Source organism: Thamnophis elegans, chromosome 7, assembly GCF_009769535.1.
Source record: "Thamnophis elegans isolate rThaEle1 chromosome 7, rThaEle1.pri, whole genome shotgun sequence".
Taxonomy (NCBI): domain Eukaryota; kingdom Metazoa; phylum Chordata; class Lepidosauria; order Squamata; family Colubridae; genus Thamnophis; species Thamnophis elegans.
Genome location: NC_045547.1, coordinates 52,395,758 through 52,423,104, shown reverse-complemented (window position 1 = coordinate 52,423,104; position 27,347 = coordinate 52,395,758). Strand labels below are relative to the sequence as shown.

General features: G+C 47.1%; 1 protein-coding gene and 1 long non-coding RNA gene across 2 annotated transcripts in view; one reads left to right on the top strand and one right to left on the bottom strand.

Annotated features, from left to right (window-relative positions):
* Positions 1–380: 380 nt before the first annotated feature.
* On the bottom strand, positions 381–25,057 carry LOC116511603. Its single transcript, XR_004255754.1, has 3 exons — positions 24,484–25,057; positions 3,000–3,223; positions 381–2,263 (listed from the first exon to the last, which is right to left on the bottom strand). It is a non-coding gene; the product is annotated as an uncharacterized LOC116511603 (long non-coding RNA).
* SLC16A7 (solute carrier family 16 member 7) overlaps positions 5,442–27,347 on the top strand; it is a 179,896-nt gene continuing 157,990 nt past the window's right edge. The window contains exons 1-2 of the mRNA XM_032221738.1: positions 5,442–5,874; positions 22,899–23,648. The gene's annotated coding sequence lies outside the window, so the exon portion shown is untranslated. The remainder of the gene's footprint in view (positions 5,875–22,898; positions 23,649–27,347) is intronic.

The following is a 27,347-nucleotide window of genomic DNA, read 5'->3' as shown; positions in this document are numbered from 1 at the left end:
GTTTAGCCATGCACATAACAGCTGTTACAGTTTTAGAAAGTAGATGAATAGAATGTGTTCTTTCTTGTTGCAGAAAGCAGACAGTGTCTTCTTCTATGTGTGAAATATAAATAAATCAAAATGGTGTAATTAGCCAGCATAAAAGACATTTATATTTATTCATGTTCTTTTGACTACCCTCACTGAAGAGTGCATAATATTTTTTGACTAGTTCCCATCACCTTAAATTTGTAAAAATGCCATCCTTATTGATGTAGAGAAGTTCTTTTTTCTAGTAAATGCATGCTATTTAAGCTGAAACTTTCTTCTTTCCATGCAACTCATAATTTGTGGATTTTAAAAAACTTTTCTGATATGCCTTCAGTTTCATTCCTGCTATTTTAATATGAGGATTCTGATTATTGTTCTGTAATAAATGCACTCTAACAAAATGATCAGGTCTTTTCTCAAAAGTCTCTTCATTGTAAAATTAGGAATGTTGGCAAATATTTGAATTGAAACACAATTTTTGAAAATAATACAATTTGAAATGCTTATAAGTAGGCAAACAAAATTTAAAAATATATTTATTTTGTGAAATATAATTGCCTTGTTATTTAAGGCAAATCAGTTTTGTGATGTGGCTCTTGCAAGAATTCCAGTGTTGAGTTTGTTGTAGCTGCTGTAAGCCAAAGAATCATAATGTGCAGAATGTTTATGAATAATCTATGGCCTGTAAATATATCAAAAGACAGACAGAGTAAGTAAGTGAGATTTGTTTAATTAGACTCAATGTATTTTCCATGGAGTAAAATTATATGCCAGGGTTTATAGACAGTGCCATCTTGTAGATATTTATTCAGAAGCAAGTTTTACTAAGCCCCACATAATTTATTCACAGTCAATCTATATAAAGATTTTTCATTTCATAGATAGTCTTTCTGACTTTGGCTGTTTGCATGATTGTTACTACCAAGGAATTCTTTCATTAACAGTTCACACGTTAGAGAGCCTGCAACCATTTTCCTGTTGTCCACTGTGTGAGCAAAAAGATAATGAAGACAAAGGACACGGTAAGCTCTCTTATTCTTTCTTTTCTTGGAAGAGTGCCACTTGCCTATTTTCCTCTGCTAGAGTTCTGTTTGTTTAATTGCCTTACAAAGTTATCCTTTGGCAACTTTGCCATCAAAGGAACTTGACAGTTCTTACAATTTTTTTAATGAAAAATGCAGTACGTTATGTGTGAAACCTTATTCACAAAACACAAACATTTTCTACAATTAAGCAAGATCGCTTACAAGAAAAATTCAGAATTTGATGATGTTTCTACATGCTCATTTCTTGTTCATATGTACAACATCCTAAAGTAAAATACGGTTAGAATAATTTGTAGGTCAATATGTTACAAAAATTCAGCTATTTTAGTTACATGAGACTATCATGTTAAAGTTATCATATGTTTTATTTATTTTGGACATATCTTGTTATAGTAATATAGTACTTGGGGTTTATTAACCCAGGTTATAAGCCTGAAAAAGAAAACGTGTATAGACATTAGGATAACCTAAGTCAACAAAAAAAAGACATGGTGACTACAATATTGTTGAGTAGCAGACTACCCTGTTAAAAATGTAGCAACTGCAAGGATATCAACCATAGTTAAAAGTTAATTTCCTTGTAGACTGCTTAGAATTAGTTAGAATCAAAACAGGCATTCCATTTGCTTTCTTTGTGTTCTTTTAAAGAACACCGGCAGAGAACTATTGTCACCAAATAATCATGTTCTAGGATGCAGCAACTATTGGTAAGACTCATACTCACTGAATGAGATCAAAGACAAAGCAGCTTTATTATAGTCTTAATTATTTATGAGTAAGAAATTTCAGAATGATGCACTCTTATTTATTCACTCCAACATTTATGGAGTAAGCAAATGAAACACTTTTAAATTCTGAACTGATGATTTAAGAAACAGGGTTTTCTTAAGGCAGATTATATGCTTCTGACCAAAAAGTGTTACTCATCTTGAAAAATTTGTTTGCCTTGAAAAAAAATGCTAACAAAATAATAATGCAGTAAAAATGCATTAAAATTCTAAATTTTGCCTAAAGTGTTTTTGGTAAAAACTCTTAGGTATGTGTGTTTTACCTAAAAGCTACCTTATGGCAATCAACTACTACTGAATAGTACTTTGAATTTGATCTTCAGATGATGTTTCACAGCACACCAATCAAGAACAGAACATTTGGCTGTCTTCATCTGTCAGACCTGCCACCATTTAAACCTGTAAACAGAAACAATTGGTAAGGGCTCTCTCCTAACTTAAGAAAGTGAAGACTCTTGAAATGGAGTATTTCAAAAGAAACCGTTTATTAAGAAGAATGGAAGCCATTAAATTCAAAGCAGCATCTGATTCCCCTTAGGCAATGCAAGTAGAATTAAAGCAGTAGAGACCCCTCCCATTTGATAGAATGCAGATTTTAGCCAATACACAAGTGTGAAGATGTTTCCTTTATCAACTGCCCTGAGAGCCGAATAAACATACATTCCCATGACTATCTTCTGTTAGACATTAAAGTGAAATATCCCACATGGCCATCATAAACTTTCCCCCAAAAGGTGATGGGATCTCAGGCATTTCAGTGCCAGCAAACCAGTTGTAAATTATCAGTTGTCACAGGCACTGCTAATAAATTGCCTCCAAGCCCCCCCCTCCTCCCAGTTGGATGGCAGTATCACTTTTAGGGATCTGACACAACCTTTGGCTCCATTTGTTGAGAAAGGTATAGTTTATTAGAAGTCAAGTGTATTGCAATAATGGATAGCCAGAATTGAGCATTATGTTCCATAATCCCTAAATTCAACTTTCCCCTCCCTTAATTACCTCCTATTTCCCACCCCATGCGACCAGTTAGGTTGGGACAGGAAGTTTTTGTAATGGTCAGTCCAGGCACAGGATGGTATGCAGTTAGTATGTCAGATGCCCTTGAAGTAGCATCTGTAAGAGATACAGCACTTACTTTCATTTTCCCTCTTGCCTTCCTCCATCTCCACAGTTCATTGCAGTTTCTGACCATAATGTAGTGAACTACAAGCAAACATAAGATGGCAGCTGATGCTATCACTTTAAGGCAATCTTTTCCAAGATAGAATTATTAAAGCAACAACATATTTTTTCAGCCTTTTACAGAAGTCTGAGGAAGACACACATGCTTCGGTGATTAATTCTGGACGTTTGCAAGCCCTACAAAAAAAAAAAGATTAAAGGAGGATTTCTATGCAATCAAAACAAACAACCACCGCAACAAAAAAATAGTGTTCTTTGCTTTGTCTTTCTCTTTAAGAGTTTTCAGGCTGCTGCAAATACTATAGACTGAATGCTGTTACAGGTTTAAGAACACCAAATTAGGAAAAGAAGACTAATTCTTGACACCCATGGATGTTAATTATTACTATTCAAACAGTTTATATCAAATGTTTAAAGAATAGAACAGTTTTGAACAGTTATGCTGTTGCTTCATAGCTGGAAACTTTCATAAAGTAACACTGTCATAAAGTAGAAAGGACAATGTACTTAAATGACAGGCTACCAGTCCCATTAGACTGAAATATAACTATAATTTACTTATTTTCCTTGGAAATTTAATGTAACATTAACAGAAAGTATTTCCAGAACAGAAATGAACTTCTTTTAATACATACACTAATATTGTAATCACTTCCTCTTTTTATGTTTCCCATTATACTGGTTTCTTTAAAAAATAGTTAACATTGCCTTTACCCTTGACTACAACTCTATGGATCAAGTAATCTAGTTTTCTATTTTTCAGGAATGAACTGCAGTTCTGTACTAGTCCTAATTTCCTTCAGAGATACACTCTGCCCAGCTAGTTATACAATGGAAAACAGCTGCCAATGCTTGTCACGCCATCTCTGCAGTGTGACTTTGGGATATCAGCAGCAGCTCAGCAGTAAGGTTTGTGCCAGGTTCCATTCTTAGTTGTAACTGCTATCCCATTGACACCAGTGGGATGGCACTGTTTCAACATGAAGGAATGACCTGTTAATTTTAGCAGTGAAAAAATATATGACCACTATGGATAACTTTAGTATCAGATTTATTCTAAGCTTTTACTACGCAAACACAGCAGAACATTCAGGTATCATTTTTTTCATCACGTTCTTCTTGAAACACTTTGTGGAAAGCAATATGAACTTTTGATAGGAAAGGCTGATAGCAGACATAGTAGTAAGCAGATCCTACACAGTGTCATAAGACCAGTGTGTCTCTTTGTTTATAGTTTTTCCTAATGCTGATGTAACAATGTTGCAATGTACAGATATTGGCAATCTGAAAAAAATATGGACCTCTACTATTTCATCAAAGTAACTCTGGAAAGATTAGACGTGATGGAAAAGGTTGCTAAGTTAAGTTCAGTTTCCATGTGACACTGGCTCTAAACAGACCACTACAACAGACACATAAACTCCAATATCCCATTATTCCTAGCTGACAGTATCCCATTATTCCTTTCCTCCATTTATATCTTTCAGAGACACAGAACCAATGAAACAACTTCAATAATTGTACTATTTTCTTTTGTGTATCAATATGATTTAAGAAGCTTTAAACTTCTTGTCTGCAGTTCAGTCTGTTTTCCTTCTGCTTAGAAAGCAAGTCAGTTGTTTTTACATATATCAGAGAAAGATGAAATTATTTTCAAGAACTCCAACCTCTGGATTATTTGACTCACAGAAGGAGCAAGGAAATAGTTGTGAATAATAATACATCTAAGCTATTGATCAGTTTTATGCAGAGTTCAAGCAACCATCTAGGTAATTGATCCCCAACAGCCACCAAAGTTAAATGGACTCAATTCCAATCCTACTGTCAGGCCTGCAGTCATATTCCTTTTAGGATCTTTGGCCTGCCACACACTCTATTATTTTATTATGCTGTTTCATTGGGAGGGGGAATAGTAAGGAGTAGAATGTGAATGTGTTGTTGTCAAAATAAAACATTCCTGTAATAACTCCTCTCCTAACTTGAGAAAGTAAAGACTCTTGAAACGGATTATTTCAAAAGGAACCTTTAATCAAGCAGGATGGAAACCATTAGAAGCAAAGCAGCATCTGAAAACCTTTAGGCCATGCAAATGGGATTAAGCTGATAATGAGCCCTCCCCTTTGTCCAAATGCAGATTCTGACCAATACACAAGTGTGAAGATGCTTCCTTAACTCTTCTGCCCTGGGAGTCAATAAAACACAAGTTCCCATGGCTATCTCTAGTTAGACATTACAGTAAGATATCCCACATGGCTCTCATAAACATCCCTCCAGAGATGTTGGGACCTTCAGTCTTCCGGTGACAGGAAACCAGTTGTAAAATTGTAAAACTTAGTTGTTACAGATGTAGCTAATGATTTAACTCCGAGGCTCCCCTCCTCCCAATTGAATGGCAGTGATGTCAACTTCTAAAGCGTTGCCATGACTATTATCAGGCTGGCATGGAAGGGAAAATTCCATGCATGCCTTTGGCCGGAGTCAGATCTCATGTCTACAGCCTAGTTGGAGAATATGAATTATGACGCAGGACAGAAGGGAGGAGATACAGGGGGTAAAGTGCAAACGCAATTAAGTGAAAGCAGTTTTGGCTCCACAGGAGTCCACACCATCATTGGACATGATGATTGGATTTCTTTGAACTTTTTCTGGAGGCTCATAAATTAATTAGGTCGTCTTCTAGGAACTTCACAGAGAGCTGAAACTGACTTTTAAAAATCTATTAAGATTTCCGGATTTCCTGAATCCCGGGCTCTCCCCCAATATTTGGGATGCTTGGAGGGAAAATCAGGCAACAGGAGGGTGAAGAAAAAGACGGATTACAGTTGGAGGTATGCAGCTATGCCAAGCAGTGATGTCTTCCCCAGCAGCAGAAGCAAGAAAAGATGAGTACTTTGGGAAATGAACCCTTAAAGCAGCTGAGCTGGAATTCCCTTGCCCTAGTCCAGTGGTGGGTTTCAAAAAATTTTGGAACCTACTCTGTGGGTATGGCCTCCTTTGTGGGAGTGGCTTGCTGGCCATGTGACCTGGGGAGTGGCTTGCCGGCCATGTGTTTTCTCTCTCTCTCTCTCTTTCCTTCCTTTTGTCTCTCTGTCCCTTTTTTCTTTTTTTCTTTCATCTTTCTCACTTTTTCTTTCTTTCTTTATTCCTTCCTTCCTTTCTTTCTCTTTCTCTCTCTGTGTGAGTCTGTGTGCTTGTGTGTGTGTGTGGCTCTTTGCCTCTCTCTCCCTCCCTCCCTCCCTCCCTCCCTCCCTCTGTGTCTCTCTATGTGATTCTCTCTCTGTGTCTGTCTGTCTGTCTCACTCTTTCTGTGTGTGTGTGTGTATCTCTCTCCTCCCTCCCTCTGTGTCTGTGTCTCTCTCATTCCTTCTATCTCTCTGTGCCTCTGTCTGTCTGTCTCTATCACACACACACACACACACACACACACACACGGACACAGAAACAGACACACACACACATACTGTGGTCACCTTGTTGAGTGTTCCAATCACATTTGAAGCACTCAACAACTGGCCTGTATTTATGGTTTTTTGCAGCATTCTGCAGACATGGGGGCAAAATATATGGTTAAAAGTACCTGGCAGCGGCATTCTTCCCTGGGGGGCTCCACAGAACATCCCAAGACCAATGGCTCCGGGATGAGGGATGGAATCTTCGCTGCAGGCCAGTAAAGCTTCATCCACCAGAGGCAGCAGGACCAAAGCCCCTCTCCCAACTGGACCTTCCTCCTTCTGAGGGCGAGGGGCCTGGCTGCCCCACTGCCTCTGGCTTCCTTCTGAGAGTCTCCTCTCTCTGGGGCTGTAATTGTGCAGGCTGTGCGTGCGTGCTTATGTTTTCCACGCGGGTGACAGACGGGCTCCGGAATCGCTCCATGCCTTGGAAAACATAGGCGCGTGCCGGCAGCAGGGCAGCCAGGACAAGGTAGTGCAACCCGCACAGCTTGTTCAAATAGCAAAAGAAGGGACAGGAGAGGAGGCTGTTTGAAAAGCCCCGCTTGGAACTCCTCTCCTTTTCCTTCTTTTGCTGTCTGTACATGCAGTGCGGGTTGCACTCCCTTGTGTTTCATAGCCAGCTCGTTTCCAATTGGGGTGGGCATCCATGGAGAGGGACGGAAAAAATCGATTTCTTCCCCCCTCCCCAATTGGAAACGAGCTGGCTATGAAAGAAAAGGGAGCGTAACCCGCACAGCTTGTTCAAAGAGCAAAAGAAAGGGACAGGAGAGGAGTTCAGCTATTTGAAAAGCCCTGCTTGGAACTCCTCTCCTGTCCCTTTCTTTTGCTCTTTGAACAAGCCGTGCAGGTTGCCCTCCCTTGTCTTTCATAGCCAGCTCGTTTCCAATTGGAGTGGGCATCCATGGAGAGGGACGGAAAAAATCGATTTCTTCCCCCCTCCCAATTGGAAACGAGCTGGCTATGAAAGAAAAGGGAGCGCAACCTGCACAGCTTGTTCAAAGAGCAAAAGAAAGGGACAGGAGAGGAGTTCAGCTATTTGAAAAGCCCTGCTTGGAACTCCTCTCCTGTCCCTTTCTTTTGCTCTTTGAACAAGCCGTGCAGGTTGTGCTCCCTTGTCTTTCATAGCCAGCTCGTTTCCAATTGGGGTGGGGATCCATGGAGAGGGATGGAAAAAATCGATTTCTTCCCCCTTCCCCAATTGGAAACGAGCTGGCTATGAAAGAAAAGGGAGCGCAACCCGCACAGCTTGTTCAAAGAGCAAAAGAAAGGGACAGGAGAGGAGTTCGGCTGTTTGAAAAGCCCTGCTTGGAACTCCTCTCCTGTCCCTTTCTTTTGCTCTTGGGCCGCATGGGAAAAGGAGGCTTTCACAGTGAGATGGGCACTGCTAACCTGGAGACACCTATTGGAAGGGAGCAAGAACCCGTTCAAAGTCTGGACAGACCACAAAAATCTGGAGGCACTTGGGACCCCACGGAAACAAGTCCAAACAAGTCCAATGGGCTCAATACTTCAACCATTTTGATTTTGTCTTAAAGCACATTCCAGGCGGGAGGAACTTTCTAGCTGACACCCTCTCCCGCATGCCTCAGTACAAATGTGAACGGGAGCACATAGTGGACGCAATCATTTCCTCTACTCAAACAGCTGCCCAAGTAACCACCAGGCGGCAACGCTGTGACAGGCAAGACCAACCCACAAGCTTCTCTAGCTTCCTGTAACGCTAATCTAACCACTGGCCATGTGTTTTATAGGTTGTCTATCCATTCTTTTAGTGAAGGGATGGTGGGTTCCTCTGTGGGTAGTTCAGGCATGGGGTTGCTACTCTAAAAGGGATGAACCCAGTGCTCTAGTGCACAGCATTATTGATAGTAAGTTTAAGAATGCCCCCCAAAATTTTGAGATGAATTGGATCCCTCTGTCAGAGATGATTCTCTGTGGGGCTCCATGAAGGTGATAAATGTGTATCAGGAATAACTTGGATAGACTTTTGGCAGTTGGGATCATTTGGCACAGTATAAAATGTGTCTGTTTTGAAAACAAGTCTGTTACAACCCAAATGACAGTATTCCCTGTGCTTTCTGGTAGTTCGACAATAAAATCCATAGCTATCTCCTTTCAGGGTGCTGAGGGCTCGGCTACCTTCTATAACAGTCCTGGCATTTTGCCTTGGCATCTTTTAGCTGACACACAAATTGGACACCTGGCTACATAGCTCTCTATGTCCTTTTTTAGTGATGGCCACTAAAATTGCCTTTTAATTAGATGTAAAGTTTTTACAAAACCAAAGTGTCCTGCTAGTTTGGAGTCGTGGCACCTTTCCATTAAGTACAGTCTTTGGCTGGCTGGAACATACAACTTCCCTCCCACCCAAGCTAGGTTATCTTTCATCAGGCAGCTGCTTTGTGGCTCAAAAACCATTCATCGGTGGTTAAAGTTTGTTTAAAAGTTTGGGTGGTGTCATTGTCCTTTCTGTCTTGTTCCTCCGAAAAAGACTTTTACTGTCACTGCATAATTACATCGGAGGCTTAGTGCCTGGCTCCGGGAGCCGTTGGAATGGGGCTTTGTGGCTAGTGCCTGAGGCGTTTGCGCTTGGTGTCTTACAGCCGTGCGGGGCTTATTGCCGCCAGCCCGTTGATCGTGCCTTGCGCTTCTCTGCCGCGTCGGAGCCCGGGAAACGCCCACCATTCGTGGCATGGCTTAGTCGGAGATTGCTGAGGGGGGCTCTTTCCCGCCGTTCGCGGCGCGGTCCGCCTTGTCCCTTCATTGCCACTCACGCTGGGAGAGTGCCGCCGCCGCCTAAGCGCTCCACGTTGCAGGAGCCTCAGAGCGGCTTGCTGGCTGAATCGGCAATTTGAATTTGGTGCCCGAGGTTGCGGTCGCCATTTTGGGGCCATTTTCGGCGCATGTGCAGTAGGCAACCTAGTTACGAGCATTGCTGCTCTCGACGCCTGAAAGTCTGCTGACTCATCGGCTGCCCATTTCCCTCACTTCGCCCTGATTGTTCGAGTGGGAGGAATGTTCTTTGCAGCTCCTGCTGACCACGCGGCCTGTGCTCAATCGTATAGTAAAGCCTGTGCTTGTGTGCCCTTTGAGTCTTTTCACCTCTATTCTTACAATGGCTGACCAATCCACCTCAGGAGGTACAGTAGAGCCTTTGGCAGATAGCCAGCATTCTACCCAAGCGGGGGTTAGCTCCAGGCCTGGCAGAACCACCTCTAGGACCACCAGTCAGAGGCCCAGGGAGACATCCGGGGCTCCGGATAAGGCCCATAAAAAGAAAGACAAGTCTAAGGCCGCAACTAAGTCCTCTGGGGAGGGTAGAACTCCCCGCCCAGCACTATTGCCTCAACGTGTTTCCCCAGCCTCAGTTCCTCAGCCAGAAGGGAGTCAGGCCTGGTCCTCTGATCGCCCTTTGTCTGTTATTCCGTTGGCGGGGTTGGGGATCCAACTTCCCCCAGTCATTCCTGAGGCGCACGCACTCTCGGCCTATGCTCTGCCACGTGCTGGGCCTTCTGCTACCTTTACCCCCACTGCTGCAGGCCTGAGGCCTATTGAGGACCATGATCAGGGTCTTTCTCCAGATCTCTACCAGATGATCTCTGCAGCTATTTCAAGGGGGATGGATGAGGAATTACTCCGTAGGACTCAAGCTCCAATAGTGGCCAGCACCCTAGGCGGGCCTTCTCTTCAGGTTCCTCCAGTAGATCTTCCAGATTTGCCAGCAGGGCCTTCTTCTTCCCCTCTCCCTTCAAACTATAGTGAGGATTCGGCCTTGGGGAAGGGGAGTTGATAGATAGAGATTTTTACTACGCCTGCACTGGGAAGATGGCTGCCTGAGCTTTTCGCTCCGGCTGAGAAGAGCTTCAAACTGTCCCGAATTGAACTCCCCCACTGTTTGCCAGACTTAAAACAGTGAGGGGGCTAAGAGAGGAGCTTGAGCTGAACCTGGGATGGTAAATGAATTTGTTAAGCGTTACCCGGAGGCTTGGTCGAGGGCTCTGGAATGGACTTCAGCGCTCCGGTTTTCAGCGTTTCTCAGATATTTGTGAACGACCTCGGCTTGTTGGGCGTCTTCTCCCCCCCCCCTCGCACGGACAAAGAGAAGCAATGTTCCCTGCTTTTTAAGGTGGAGAGCGCTTGGAGCTTAAGGTGGAGAGTGCTCGGGGTGCTTGGGGCGTGTGAGGTGATATTGCTTTCGAACTGTTGTGTTTGAAGGCGTTAAAGATGCCAAAGACGCTGAAAACGCTCAGCTGACTGGGAGATCTGCCGGAGGTGCCATTTGTTCACTGGGACTCTAAGACCAGCTGGGAGCGTCGCGATTGATGTGAGCGGCACCTGAAAGATCATTATAGCCCAGCTGCTGGGAGGGGGTCCCCTCTGTTGATTTCTCTCCTTTGACTGCTACAACCATCGTGGCTACCTGAGAGTGCCGTGGCCGTTAGGAGCGCTGAAGCCTTTCCATGTGAGCTGCTGAGAACTAAGCCTTCTGTGTGAGCCTTCTGTGTGAGCTACTGAGAACTGCTAGAACTATTGAGGCCACTTGAGAACGTTGTGGTCGTTTGATAACGCTATTGTTTCTGGATGCGGTGGAGTTTGTGGGCTTTATCATCTTGCGAACCTTGTTGGGCCACCTGTGGTGAGAGGCGGGCAGTGGCTCCCCCCCGACCACCGGGGCCGAAGACACCTGTTGGAACCCGGAAGAGCAGGCTGAAAACCATCTGGCTGCCGTGGAAGTGGCTATCGGTGACTGCTGGGGGGGGGCGACCCCCCCAGGATTGCCTGACGCCTCCTCTGCTGTTTGTGCCGTTGTAGGGTCAGGCTAGGGACAGGGTAGGGTTAGGTTAGACTTTAGGGTGGGTTAGTTTAAAAAAATAGTTAGGATAAGGTTAGGATTAGGGTGAGGGAGGGGGTGGGGTTGCTAGCCTGATGGCCTACCGATGGGCTGCTTCCATGGGTAGTGTCACGGTACAGCCGGGAGTGGGGTTTCCCCCCCCCCTTTTACCGTGGGGCTCCCGGGTGTTCTTTGCCCCCGATGGGAGGGGGTGCTGCTGGCCGCCGTCTCCTGCGGCTGGCCCTACAACTTTCGCCGTTACTTTTTATTACCCGCAGCCCAGTTGATTTTCAGGCCTGTCTGGTTTCGCTCTGGAACTACTATTCTATGCCCCACTATCTTTGGACTTGGATATCTGTTCTCCGGGAGGCTTGGACGCTATCCCCCGGCCTCCTTGGACTATTCAATTGGCTGGACTGCGCAGGCTCATAATCATAATCTTAATTTTTATATATTGGTAAATTTTATTCAAGTTTTATATTTTATGTGTATGGGGAGTGCATGGTATGACTGTAACTGATTGAATGTCCCACTTTTATTATTATATTGCTGTTTCTGTTTTAACTTGTATTGTGGGGGAGTGATTGGCTGTATGTATGGGTTTGTCTGGCGGGCCGGGAGTTTAACCGGGACCTCCTGCACTGAGTGCTTTGGCAGAAGTGCTAGGGGGCCCCGGGCCTGGTTCCGGCCCTCGGTTGTGTGCGTCGAAGGGCCTGCCGATGAATCCGGCAGCTGGGGGAGTGGGTGAAGGGACCACAGAGGCGGGAGTGGGCCGGAACATAGGGGTCATAATGGGGAGGGGCAGATATGGCGGGAACTTCAGGGGAAGCCATTACTGGGGAAGGAGGGTTCCCTATATTCGAGGGATCCCCCCTTCCGGCCCTGTGAGTTCCACTCCAAGGCCAGATGGTGTGAGTAGTCAGGACCCTGGTCTCAGGTTGCTGTTGCTAAATGCCAGATCTGTGGTTCATAAAGCTCCCCTCATCCAGGACCTAATTATAGACGAGGGGGCAGATCTGGCATGTATTACTGAAACCTGGCTGGGCCCGGAGGGAGGAGTCCCCCTCATAGAAATGTGCCCAGAGGGTTTTCAGGTGCTCCATCAACCGCGATCCCAGGAAAGGGGCGGAGGAGTGGCCATTGTTATCCGACAGTCTTTAGTTCCTTGTAGGATCCCTGCTCCAGAGCTTGTCGGGTGTGAGTCCTTGCTGGTGAAGATGGACCTTGCAGGTCAAGTGGGCTTGTTGTTGTCGTACCTGCCTCCCAACAGCGTGACAACAGCCCTCCCCTTGCTCCTTGAGTCAGTAGCCGAGCTAGCAGTTGAGTTCCCCAGACTTATGATACTGGGGGACTTCAACTTGCCTTCGCTCGGTGAACATTCTGATGGAGCACAGGAGTTCATAGCTTCCATGACAGCTATGGGCTTGACCCAAGTAATCCAGGGTCCGACTCACTCAGCGGGTCACACACTCGACCTCGTATTTCTCTCGGAGCAGTGGAGTTGTGATCTTGGTTTGAGGGGTAGTGAGATCTTGCCCCTGTCATGGTCAGACCACTTCCTACTGAGGCTTGACTTTCGGAGACCAATCCCCCGCTGTAGGGAGGAGGAACCGATTAGGTGGTTCCACCCCAGGCGTCTTATGGATCCTCAGGGTTTCCAGACGGCGCTTGGCGTTATGCCTGATACTCTTGCCCACAGTCCGGTGGAGACCTTAGTTGCTACTTGGAACTCGGTAGTGTCTGAGGCTCTCCACCGGATTGCGCCTTTACGGCTGATCCGCAGCAGTGGATCCAGGAGGGCCCCTTGGTTTACTGAGGACCTCAGGGAGATGAAGCGCCAAAAGAGACGCCTAGAGCGCCGCTGGAGGACCAGTAAATCCGAGTCAGACCGAGCACTTTTGAAAACCTGCATCGGAGCATATCTATCGGCAATACGGACAGCTAAGAACAATCACATTGCCGCTCTGATAGCGTCCGCTGAGTCACGCCCTGCCGCCTTGTTTAGGGTGACCCACTCCCTCCTAAATACGAGGGTTGCGGATAACCCCTTGCAAGGTAGAGCAGAGGAATATGTCCAGTTCCTCGCGGACAAAGTTGCTCGGCTTCGGATGGACTTGGACTCCAATTGCGCAGAGCCAGCCGGGGTACCGGGGGAAGGTCTTGAACAACATCTCTGGACTGACTTTCAACCTGTTGCTCCTGATGAAGTGGACAAGGCCATCGGAGCGGTGAGTACTTCCACTTGTGTACTGGACCCGTGTCCCTCCTGGCTGGTCACGAACAGCAAGGAGGTGACGCGGAGCTGGATCCAGGCGATGGTGAATGCTTCTCTTCAGGAGAGCTTCTTCCCACCGGCACTGAAGATAGCGGTGGTGAGACCCCTCCTGAAGAAGCCATCGTTGGACCCAGCTAGTTTGAACAACTACCGGCCAGTCTCCAACCTCCCTTTCATTGGGAAGGTTGTTGAGAAAGTGGTAGCCTCTCAACTCCGACGGTCCTTGGAGGAAACCGATTATCTGGACGCCTTTCAGTTGGGATTCAGGCCTGGCTACAGCACGGAAACCGCTTTGGTCACACTGACCGATGATCTCTGGAGAGCCAGGGATGGAGGTTATTCCTCCATCCTAGTGCTCCTTGACCTCTCAGCGGCCTTCGATACCATCGACCATGGTATCCTTCTGCGACGGTTACGAGAGGTGGGAGTGGGCGGCACCGTTTTTCGGTGGTTCTCCTCCTACCTCTCGGACAGGTCGCAGTCGGTGTTAGTTGGGGGAGAGAGGTCGACCCCTAGGCCCCTGAAATATGGGGTCCCACAGGGTTCGGTCCTATCCCCCCTTCTGTTCAATATCTACATGAAGCCACTGGGTGAGATCATTCGACGGCACGGGATAAAATACCATCAATATGCGGACGATACTCAGTTGTATCTGTCCGCCTCGTGCCAACTCAGTGAAGCGGTTGACATGATGTGCCAGTGCCTGGAGGCTGTCAGGGTCTGGATGGGAGTTAACAAGCTTGTACTCAATCCAGACAAGACCGAGTGGCTGTTGTGTTTCCCTCCCAAGAATTTGGCCAGTATTCCATCACTCAGGCTGGGGGGTGAAAATTTACGCCCCTCAGACAGGGCGCGCAACTTGGGAGTCCTCCTGGACCCACAGCTGACCTTAGAACATCACCTGTCGGCTGTGACCAGGGGGGCATTTGCCCAGGTTCGCCTGGTGTACCAGTTGCGCCCCTACCTGAACCGGGAGGCACTCGCGACAGTCACTCTTGCCCTCGTGACCTCAAGACTGGACTACTGCAATGCGCTCTACATAGGGCAGCCTTTGAAGAGTATTTGGAGACTACAACTCATCCAGAATGCAGCCGCGCGAGCGATTGTGGGTGCACCTCAGTACACCCACGTTACACCTATCCTCCGCGAGCTGCACTGGTTACCGATCGGTCTCCGGATACGCTTCAAAGTGCTAGTCGTAACTTATAAAGCCCTTCATGGTATTGGACCTGGGTACTTGAGAGACCGCCTTCTGCCAATTACCTCCCACAGACCCGTTAGATCGCACAGGGTCGGCCTCCTCCGGGTTCCGTCTACCAGCCAATGCCATCTGGCTACTACCCGGGGGAGGGCCTTCTCTGTTGCAGCTCCGGCCCTTTGGAATGAACTCCCCGCGGAGATTCGGACCCTCACCCCTCTCCAGGCCTTCCGGAAAGCTGTCAAAACCTGGCTGTGCCGGCAGGCCTGGGGTTGATGAGTTCCCCTCCCCTCTCGACTTGTATGGCTGTATGACTCTTGTGTATTTTAATTATATGTATTGTGTTTGTATCCCCTTTTCCCTTTTGAGTTGTTCGCCGCCCTGAGTCCCTCCCGGAGAAGGGCGGCATACAAATAAATTAAATCTGAATCTGAATCTGATTTCTCTGATGATGAGGGTCTGATTTTTGATCAGCCTAATTCCTCTGGCCTATTTAAACCTACCCTATTTAAGTCCTTATTATATAAAGTTAAGGCTACTACTCATTTGGGAGAGATGGCTCCCAAAGACAGCTCTGCAGTAGGCCTGGATACTACTGAGCGCCTATTTGCTGAACCGGTTTCACTACAGGAAGTGATCCTTTCCCCAAAGTTATTCATGGACCTCATTCAAAAACAGTGGGATCAACCTACTGCGGTTGCTCCGCCCAGCAATGGAGACAGGAAATTATACACTTCCACTCCTGACTTAGAGAACATTCTGCAGTTTCCGACTGTAGATCAACCAGTAGCCGCCCTAGCTTCCCCTGCACTGATTCCGTCAGAGATTTCTGAGGGTCTGAAGGCCGAGGATTGGAAGGCCGAGACGGTCATTCGTAAGACCCATCAGGCTGCGGCCTGGGCCTTGCGTGCTGCTACTGCGGCATCGTTCTTTAATAGAACTTCTGTGCTTTGGCTCAAACAGTTACAGGACAGACTGACTCCTGATGAGGTACGTCTTCATCAAGATGTCACCAAGATTATGGCCGCACTAGAGTTCAAGATTATGGCCGCCAAGTTTGCTTCTCGCGCTGTGGTGTCCAATGTGGCGTCACGTCGCCTGCTGTGGCTCCGCCATTGGCAGGCTGATGTTAAGTCTAAATGGCACCTGGCGTCCACCCCTTTCAAGGGTGGTGCCTTATTTGGTTCCATGCTTGACCCCATGCTTATAGAGACCAGGGACAAATGCAAGGTTCTCCTCTCCTCCGGGGGGCGCAATACCAGGAGGCAGCAGCCATATAACAGGCAGCAGTCCTTTCGGGGAGGCTATTCGGGAGACTCTGCAGCTCCCTTTGTTCCCCACTATAACAGGGGTTTTCACCAGCCACAGGACCATGGCCAGGACCATGCGGGGGCCAGAGATAGGGGGCGCCAACAGCATCAGGCGCAATCCTACAACAGGAGGTCCTTTCGTGGGTCTGGGAACCGGTCCTTTCGGAGGTACCGGTGACTCCCAAGGGGAGGAGCAGGTGGGTGGACGTCTTCTGGCCTTTGCTCATCAGTGGGCGGAGACCACGTCCGATGCCTGGGCCCTGCAGGTGGTGTGGCTGGGCCTCACCCTAGAGTTTCTCTCCATTCCCCCAAGCCGGTTCATCAGGTGCCCCGTCCCCAGGTGCTCAGTGAAGCGGCGTCTCATGGAAGCCGAAATACATCATCTCATCTCCATCAATGCCATAGAACAGGTTCCCAAGGGGCAGGAAGGCCTAGGGTTTTACTCCATCCTGTTTCTGGTGCCCAAAAACTCAGGGGGATGGCGGGCCATTCTAGACCAGAAAAGACTCAATTGGTACATCAAGTATCAGAAGTTCAAGATGCAGTCTTTAAAGAACATCCTGACATCCATCCGCCAGGGCGACATGATGACATCAGTCGACATCAAAGAGGCATATCTCCATGTGCCCATCCATCCGGCACATCGGAGGTTTCTTCGCTTCTACTTCGCGGGCCGTCATTTCCAATACCGGGCCTTGCCTTTCGGTCTCTCGTCGGCCCCCCGCACCTTTACCAAGCTCCTGGCAGTGGTGACGGCCTCGCTTCGCTCTGTTCCGGTGAGAGTGAATTGTTACTTAGATGACATTTTGGTCCTGTCGTCGTCTCGAGATCAGGCCCTATGGGATTTGCAAGTAACAATGGACTCCCTGTGGAGGCACGGCTTCGTCTTGAACCTCCCCAAGAGTCATCTGCAGCCAACTACATCGTTGCTTCACTTAGGGACCATCATCAATTCTGCCACCTGCGAAGTCTTCCTGTCCCTGGAAAGGCGGCAGAGCATCCAGCGGCTGGCAACTCAGGTATCCACGCCGCGGCTGGTGCCCTTGGCCCTTCTCTCTTAACTGTTAGGGAAGATGATATCTTGCATCAACATCGTCCCCTGGGCCAGGTTTCACGCACGACCTCTCCAATGGTTTCTGCTTCCCTATCAAAGGGCCCATACCAGTCATTCTCAACTCAAGGTCCGTCTTCCGCCCAAGCCCCTCAGATCACTTCGGTGGTGGGCGTCTTCCAAAATCCTCAAGGGGTGCCCATTCAAGGAGCCGGAACGCGTCCAGGTTACGACGGATGCCACCCTATTCGGATGGGGCAGCCATGCCCTAGATCGGGTGGCGCAGGGTCGTTGGTCGGACCGGGAGCTGTCCAACAGCATCAATTGGCTAGAGTTACAGGCCATCTGACTAGCTCTGAGAGAATTTCAGGACATTGTGACTCACAAACACGTTCTGATCTTAACCGACAATGTGGCCTCCAAGGCGCATGTCAATCGCCAGGGGGGCACGCATTCCAGGGCCCTCATGCTGGAGGCAGAGAAATTGCATCATTGGGCGGAATCCAGACTGTTGTCCCTCCGGGCGGAACACATTTCGGGCGACTCCAACGTCCAGGTGGATTGGCTGAGCAGAGCCACAGTGGATCATGCGGAGTGGCAGCTCCACCCCAACCTCTTCCAGCAGCTCTCCCAATGGTTCGACCATCCAGCGGTGGACTTGTTCGCGCAGCCCCACAATGCGCAACTGCCCCGGTTTTACTCCAGATACGTGACTCCTGGGGTGGAGGGAGTGGACGCCTTGCGCAGCCCGTGGCCGGCCGGCCTTCTCTATGCCTTTCCGCCTCTACCAGTGATTCCGGCGGTCATCCAGAAGACCCTGTCGGAGCGAGCGGAGGTTCTCTTGGTAGCTCTGATGTGGTCCCGACGAACCTGATATGCCGACCTGGTGCACCTGTTGATCTCGCGCCCGTGGAGGATTCCAGATGATCAGATCTGGCTCAACCAAGGGGCCCTCATACATCTGAACCCCCAGTTGCTACAATTAGCCGTGTGGCACGTGAGCGGATTATTCTGACTGACCTTCATTATTCCAGCGCGGTCATTGACACAATTCAAGCAGCCCGTCATCCCTCCACCACTCGAATTTACGAGGCTACCTGGCAGGCCTTCTGCAGGTGGTGCTGACGGAATGGGGCAGACCCTCTCCAAGATTCAGTGCCCCGGGTATTGGACTTTCTGCAATCAAGACTCAGCAAAGGTTTGGCGCCCAACACGCTTCGCAGGCAGGTCACGGCCCTTGCCACGGTGATTGGGGGAGGTCAGGGACGCTCCTTGTCCCAGTATTTGCAAGTCAAGGCTTTCCTGAAAGGGGCGGCCAACATCCGGCCTCTGACCGTGCACCGCTACCCTACATGGGATTTGACTTTGGTACTCAGGGTGCTTATGAGCTCTCCATTTGAACCTATTACTTCTATCAGTCTTCGACTACTAACTCTTAAGACCGTGTTCTTGGTGGCTATCACATCAGCCAGGCGTGTTTCCAAATTGGCGGCACTGTCAGTTCGGGTGGACCTCTGTATATTCCATCTCAACAGAGTCGTTCTCCGTTTGGACCCAGCCTTTCTACCAAAAATTAACACGTTGTTCCACAGGGCTCAGGAACTCGTCCTTCCAGACTTTTGCCCCAACCCTTCTCATCCACAGGAGTGCCAGTGGCATCACCTGGATGTTCACAGGATTCTTCGTCACTACGTGAAACGCACGGCGTCCTTCAGGCAGTCGGAAGCGCTTTTTGTGTCCTTTCGGCCATTATCCATGGGACAGAAGGTTTCTTCCCATACAATAGGTCGATGGTTGAAGGCGTGCATTGCTCTTGCTTATGACAGCCAATCTCGACAAGTACCCAGGCGCATCACTCCTCACTCTACCAGGAGTGTGGCCACCACGGCAGCCTGGGCCATGCAAGCCTCAGTGGAAGAAATCTGCAGGGCAGCTACTTGGTCTACGCCATCGCAATTAATCAGACATTACAAAGTTGATGTCTATGCCTCGGCTGAGGCCTCCTTTGGGTGGCGTGTGTTGCAACAGGTGCTCCCCCCTGCGGGGGACCCTGGCCAGCCTAGCTCCCGCCCTGGATCTTAATTGCTTTGGCATGTCCCATGCTTGGATTCCCCAAGCAGCACACAGGAGAACGACCATTGACTTGCCTGAACGGTCCTTCTATGTGTGCTGCGAGGGGAATCCAAACCCACCTGCAGCTTCGGCTGGCCAGGGTTGTCGTGACTTTGACTTCATTGACTTTTCACTGACTTGTGACTTGACTGACTGACTTTACCTAGTTGTGACTTGTGTTCTGACATGTTTGTATACTGTTGGGCTACGGCCATCACTTGTTATTGTTATTGTTATTGTTATACATTATTAAACGGCTGACTTCGTACAAAACTGACCCATCCAGTCAGAGGAGGCGTGGTCACCAATTTACATAACTCAGTCTCTAGGCTAACGGACAAAGTTAACCCATGCTTGGATTCCCCTCGCAACACACATAGAAGGACCGTTCAGGTAAGTCAACGGTCGATTCCAGCGATTTTCTGATACTCTGCCTAACAATATTTTTATTTTATTTTTATTTGACTGATGAAGCTCCCTGGATGGGAAGCAAAACATCTTACTTTAACAAATTTTGGTCCAGTTGCCATGATTCAACCTTTTAGATACCTTTGACTTGGATGTGTCTTCATTAACATATTGTTTTGCTTTTAATTTTGATTTAGAATATAAAACTTTTTTATGTACAGGTAGTTCTAAATGTACAATCATTCGTTTAGCAACTGGTCAAAGTTACAATGGCATTGAAAAAAGTGACTTATGACTAGTCCTCATACTTATGACCATTACAACATCCCCACAGTCATGTGATAAAATCCAGGCTCTTAGCAACTAGCATGTATTTATGATGGTTGTAGTGATGGCCATTTGGGACCTTTCCAGCTGGCCTCTGACAAGCAAGGTCAACGGTAGAAGCCAGATTCTCTTAATGACCTCATAATTCACTTAGCTGCCATGAGTTGCTTAAAAAGTATGTCAAAAAGGATGTAAAATTGGGTATGACTCACTGCCTTGCTTAGCAACTGAAATTCTGGTCCCAATGGGGTCATAAGTAAAGGACCACCTGCATATGTTACATTTTGTTTTGATATCTTTAATAGCTTTAGTGTTTATATAAATATAAAAATGAAGTATAGATCCTCTCCATTAGATAATTAGGAAAGAAGACCACGAGACTCCATGAGTAGAAATCAAGTGTACTTTTACTAATTATAAATGATTAAAGGCATAGCGAAGCGAAGTCTGATTATTTAGGCGCGAAAGCGATTGATATATAGACTAGCCCATTCCCCACCCCTTGGCATCACAGTTACAGTCCAATCATAATTCTCCCAAGTGTCAGGTGTGAGATAACTTCAAAAGGCATCACGAAGATGGAATGTTGGTGCCGTTAGTCCTGGCGGGAATCTCCTACGCATGCGTAGTCTGACAGGCAGCTGAACTCTAGAACCTTCCTCCAGCACAATGAGTAACCCCTCCCAAATACCATGCCCTCCCTCCCCGTTTCATGGCAGCCGAAGCAGCAGCAAAGCAGAGGCTGACATAACTTATAAATGCAATCATCATCTGTTATGTTTGGCTTTTTCAGACCTGATTCCAGAAACCCCTAAGGGCCCATGGGAACGATTTTTAGTTATTTTATATGTATCATGCCTTTATTATTTTTACAAAATACTCAAGGAAGAAACATATCCAACCTATCTTCCTTCTCCTATTTTCCTCACAACAAACAACCTGCGAGGTGGGCTGGGCTGAGAGAGAGGGACTAGCGTATGGTCATCAAGTTAGCTTTCATGGTCAAGGCAGAACTTGAACTCACAACCTCCTACTTCCTTAGCCCAATCCTTAACCACTAGACTAAATTGGCTTGGGATAGGTTCACTGGGACTAATGGGGTAATTAATCTCAACTTTATTCTCTTATTACAGAAGTGGTTTTTCCCCTTCTTTCAGACCTTGCAGAGATTAAGATCCCCCCCCCCCGGAGGAATTTTTTTTGCAAGGAACTAGGGCAGGGATGTCAAACTCTCATTGTCATGTCATCACATGACGTATCGTGACTCTCCCCCCTTCGCTAAACCTGGAGTGGGCATGGCCAGTGCGTGACGCATCTGGCCAATGGGCCACAAGTTTGACACCCCTGAACTAGGGGTAAAAGGAACCCTTGAATACTTTCAGTTATCCATTCCCACCTTGACGCTATTATTCAGCAGCCGCAATATAGCAATTTTAATATACTTGAGTAGAAAGTGTGGAATTTGTCTATTGATATTCAGAAGCCCCATCCCTTAAGAGATTGAGATCCCACATGTTTGAGGACTAGCAAGAATAAAAATTTGCCAAGTCATTTGGCAGTGTTAAATCTTAGTCTAAATAAAGACCTCAATTTAATTAATCAGTGTAGCAATGGCTCTGTGAAAATCCCATGACAAGTGTATTTCCTAAATAGGAATTAAAACAATACACAAAACTTATAGGATACAGAGTTTCTTTTATATCAGATGTAGCTAATAGTAAAACATGCCTGGAATAACCTTTACATAGTCAGTGAGGTTAATCTATCTAAAAATGTCTTGTAATATTTAGATCTCAATGCAAATAGAAGAAAATTTAAATCAATTGTTTTTAATGTGTGAGAATTCTAAAGTGGATGGGGGAGAATAAATGTGACACAAAGTAAAGATAGTAAAGAGGCAAGCCTGTTTTTTTTCCTGTGAGCAAATGTAACACATTAGGATTACTCCCACATCCATCCTTCAGCAGCTGAACCAATTTCTTTTTGGTTCAGATGCTTTCTACTTGAAACCAATGGTGGGGGGGGGGGGCTAGTTTAATTGCTTGATATGCTGCCCTTCTGGGGAACTTACACAGAAGCACTTTTTTCATTTCTGGAAATTCTTGTCTTTTGGAAGTTTGGCTGCAGACATGCTAAAAGGTCTTTCAAAGAGCAGAGCTGGATTGACTCTTCCAGCTCCCAGAAACTGGTGCAGATTGCCAGACAAATAAATTCAAAGTGAAATAAGGAGGTGGATTGGGGGACAGGCACTGTAAAACATTTTACATTCCTTTATAACCTTGGATGCAGTTGGAAAAAATGAATAGCATTTTTGTACCCCAATCTATAAAAAATGCTGCACAAAATAAACCAAAAATGCAATCTGGCTGCATCCTAGGATTGTTGGCAATAAATGCAACAGCTGATCAGTTTAAAACAGCTTTGGAGGGATTGGGAACCAGAAATGATGGCAGAACTGTAGAAATATTTTCTACAAAGCATTCTCTAAAAAGATATTTTTAATTTTCCCTCTACCAATCTGAAATAGCCCTTTATAATTTAGGAGTATTGGCAGCAGCTTGTTTCTTTTCTCCCCTCCAGAATCCAAACCCTATCGGAGGCGCAAGAAACTCTCCCGAGTCACTTGGAAGAGGAATCACTCTTCCAGCCTTCGATAAAGCAGGATTTAGCCCAAAACATTGATATAAATCAGGGGAAAGAGTCCAAAGAATTTACAGTTGCAGTTTTAGCATAAGTTTGGCAAGAAGTCTGCCCTCTTGCTGCCTCTCAAGTGAAACCGGTACCCTCCGTTCGCCGCGAAGAGCGGCTCGTGAATTTTACTTAGCTTTACAACCTAAGATGCAGTTGAACAAGTGAAAAGCACTCTAATAATTTATCCTGACTCTCAGCAGGGAGATGCGGGGAACGGCTCTCCTGGATCTCAGGGCCCAACCACGCCATCGGAGGAAAAGGCGGATATGCGAGCAAAGTAGGGTGTCTTTGCTCCGAAGTAGACCGATCGAGCGCAAAAGCGAGCGGAGGCTCTCGCTGTAACGACGGGACAGGTGACTCCTCTGCCTTTGCAGCAGCTTCACCCTCCTAATTAAGGAAAAGGTGGCAAAGCGGCACCTCGGACTGTATTAGCGCAACTAGGTTACAGTCCTTCGCAATTCCTTCGCCGCATCCGGTAAGACTCCGTCGCGTTTTCCACTTTTTCGTTGGCCGCCCAAGAGAAGAGAGAGCTGCCGGCTTAGACTGGAGCTCAATAGCAGGCGCCTCCGCCTCCTTCTGCAGGCAACCTCCGCCCTACTTTGCCTAGGCGGGGGATGCTACTCGGGTTCCTGACTGCCCTTGACACCAATCCTTCGCAGCGGGAGCAACAGCAGCCGCAATAACAAAAGCAGGCGAGGACAGGTCGGGTGACCGCGAGTTGCTTCCCGCTCCTCCTCCTCGCTCTCCGGTTGAAGGCAGCCTCAGACCGGCTGCACAAAAGGCCCCTCAGCCGCCTGCCGACGCCTCTACCCCCTCCCGCTGCGGATCACGTCACGGGAAATAAATAAATAATCCCATTCACCCAGTGACAGGGAGCAGGAACCGGCGCGCCAGCGGCAAGGTTAGAGCCAACCCAGCCCAAGCTAGAGAAAGAGAGACGAAGCCAGGTAACGTAAAAGAGATCCACACAGTGGGTTCTTGAAGGCAAACCCGGTTCCCCTTGGCGCAGCTTGGGAAGGGCGGCTTGGGTGGAGGCAAGGGGCGGTAGCAGCAGCCTGGGATCTGTTTATTTCTAGCCAAGCGTGCCCGTTGCCTACCGCTTCGTGTTTCTGTCCCTGCTCCTAAAACGCTGCTGACCTCGGAGTGCGTGCCCCACTGTGTAGGAACGTTATGATCCGTCTGGCTACCGTTTCCCACCCCAAGCACGGAAGGCAGAGAAGAGGGTCCTTTTTGCCACCTCTCTGCTGTTGGAGCGCGTTGCTTTGGATTGGTGGGCAAATCCCTCGTTCACCATGTGAATGCCTCCCTCACGGGCCTCTTTGCTAAGTGTACCTGCGGGCGAAAGCGGGAGATGCGTGGGAAAGGTTCTCGTGAACCGTTGGAGCCGAAGGGTTAAGGCCGCCATAAAGTTGAATGAACAAACAAACCCTCAAATCTTGCCACCTTCTCCAGCACTTGCAGAACTGCTTGCCCTTGGACAGGGGAGGTAACCACACAAACCCCGCCTCCCCCTCTCATTTGAGATGACCAAATTGCCAATCGCCCCTGTAGACAAAAAGATACACCTTAGGCCGCGTACACGAGGGTGCATGGGGACACTTACGCAAGTTCACGTTTCCCCCCCACCCCGCCCCAGACATCACGCTATGGGGCGATAAGGAAGCCTAGCTGAGGACCCTCTTGTTCCACGTCGACTGACAGATTAACAGCATCCCTCTTCCGACGCCGCAACGTTTTGAACCCGAATCCCCTATGCTAGGAAACTAACAAAACCAGTTTTACCTCTATAAGAGGCCACAGCCTCTAGCATTGCAATCACGCTTCCCTCCACCCGGACCTAAAAGCAGCCATCTTGAAAGCAGTTCTGAATGGGCTTCAATCTACTGGGATACACCGCAGGTTGTTTGTGGGAGGGTGACAAGGCCGGCGCACGCCGTGGTGTATACCTCTGGGGCCAGTCCATTTAGTGTGCGCAAGACCAGGACTATGGCGGCGATTAAGGCGGGGACAGGAGCAGCCGATGCATCACGCGTCCTTTCTCCGTATCCAGTTGTTTGGAAAGTCCGGCCCCTTCGCCCTCCTCTTCAATTCCGGGAGAAACCGGTTGACCAAGATGGGCGATGTGTATCGAACTCGTTTGGTTCTGCTTGGCTTTAGTTCCTATCTCGTTCCAGGGTGGGTGGATGGCAGAATCTCGGTGCCGAAAATCTTCGCAAATGTATGATTTGGGACACGAACGGGCAGTGCTTGTTTTCGGGTCCCACTCGGACTTGGCCAATGGGAAACGAGTGGAAGCTGCCCAATGGAAAGGCACCGTCTTGACCCATCTGTGGAGGGCGGGATGCCAGGAGACGGGGGGGCTTGACTGACTCGCTGTCACCGGTTGGTTCTTGCTGGGTTGAAAGCGATCTGAGCCACGTGGAGTGCCGCAGCCGCTGAACAACTGGGATCGCTATCGGCCAAAGGATGTCAAGGGCATAGAAGGCTTTTCAATGCTACCCTTTAATGGGGAAATTGTTGAAAGTACTTTTTAGGTAAAATGTTCTGGAGCTGTCACAGAAAAGTGAATTGCCCTTTTTTGAATTTCTGTGTATGTGTATGGGGAAGAATGTATGTGTGTTTGTTCTTGTGTGTGTTACTAACAGAGTTAGTAACTAACATATACCACACCCTAGTATATTTTTGTGACCATTAGAATGAGGTAAGCTTTCCTGCACTCAGTCTACCTTACAACAACCAAACCTGTATTTAGAATAGTAGTGAAAGAAGAAATGGGAAACACTGATATTTTACTTAAATTTTAAGCAAAGTCCCAGCCATATTGTATGATACAGATATTTTTAATAAAAACTCTCACTCCACGAGCACCTCAAATAAGATATCCATCATTAAACTATTTATTAATAATAAAATGGTTGCAACTGGATCAATTACAATTCTACTTTCCATTTTTCTCTAAACATACCACATACTCTTGTCTGCAAGATTCCCAAACAAAACATTTAAGCACCTTAGCACCAGTTACATAATATACTTATTTAGCCACTTAAGATAAAGTCCTAGGAAGCATGTGTACATCATATGCTAAGTTTGGTTAGCACTACCCTTGGCTCTGCTTTCTGTGGCTTAGTTACAGGAATTGGCTTGTTGTGTAAAGACAATTTCTGAACTTCAGTTGCTACAGAACAATGACTGAGAAGGGCATCAACTTGGGAAAGACCAACAAAAAACTTGGGAAATATTTGAGACTAACACACTTACTATGCTGCCCTGTTCTAGGATTGGGCAAATCCTTCAGAAGAGGTGCTTTGGAAAAGATGGGGACATACTTGAAGCGCCTCTTTTTAGATAATTAAAATAGCTTTGTGTCATCATCTCCCCCCCCCCCCCCATTCATATGGCTGTCTCTTTGTGTATGCTGGGTTACAATCATTTCACTTCACTTGTTCACACACAGCAATTTCACTTTGCTTTTTATCCTCAGTGAAGCAATATGAAAATGTGTTGACATGCATGAGGTTATTAGAAAAATGACCAAACAGGTGGGATTTTTTTGAATAATTTGAAAAGCCCTTTCTATTTATCAGGATGAATATGATTATCTTAATTTCAAAATCAGAATGCCACTAAATGGAAGAAGATAAGAACATAAGTGTAATATTGCTGGATCAGACCAAGGACTATTTTAGTCTAGCATATTATTTCTAAGAATTGTCAACAACACAACTTGTCATTAAAGAGTATGATTTGATTATTTGAATTATCAACCAGGTGTTGCAGGAAGCTTTCCAGGAGACATGGGCCTCTCCCTTTCAAGAAGTGTTTTCAGGCTTATATTGGTTGCAAAGGTGGTTCCCTGGCAGCTTCAGAGAGTCCTGGATGAAACAGATTATCTGAATGTTTTTCATTCAGGATTCAGGTCCATTTATGGGACAGATGCAGCATTGTTTGCACTTGTTGATGATCTCTGATAAGAGCGGGATGAAGGTAATGCAACCAACCTTTCTCTCCTTGACCTCTCATTGGCCTTTGATTCTATCAACCATGGTATCCTTTTGGGCTGGCTATCAGGGCTGGGAGTGAGAGGTCCAGCCCATAGCTACTCTTCTCTTTAACATCTATATGAAGCTACTGGGTGAGATCATCCATCCCCATTCGTTGAGGTATCATACGTATGCTGACAATATCCAACTCTAAATCAACACCCCTAGTGACCCAAGTGATGCTGTTGTTGCTTTCTCACAGTGCCTGGAGGCTGTGAGGTCTGAATTGGGGACAACAGCCTTTGGCTGAACTCTGGCAAGACCAAATGCCTTTGGGTGCATGGAGCTCCAAGATCCAGAACTTAACATCATTAGTTGTGGATTAGGTGGCATTACCCCAGGCAGATCTGGTGCTATCCTGGACTCATGACTTCTGCTTGAAGAACAGTTGCAACTAGGAGAGCCTTTGCATAATTTTAGGTTGTATGTCAGTTGTGACCTTTCCTTGGATCAGGAGTCCTTGCACTCAATCATTGAACTTTAGTAATGAGCATTCAGAAACTATAGCTGGTGCAGAGTGTAGCAGCACAGCAGTGGTGGGTTTCAAATTTTTTTAGAACCTCTTCTGTAGGTGTGGCCTGCTTTGTGGAAGTGGCTTGCCGG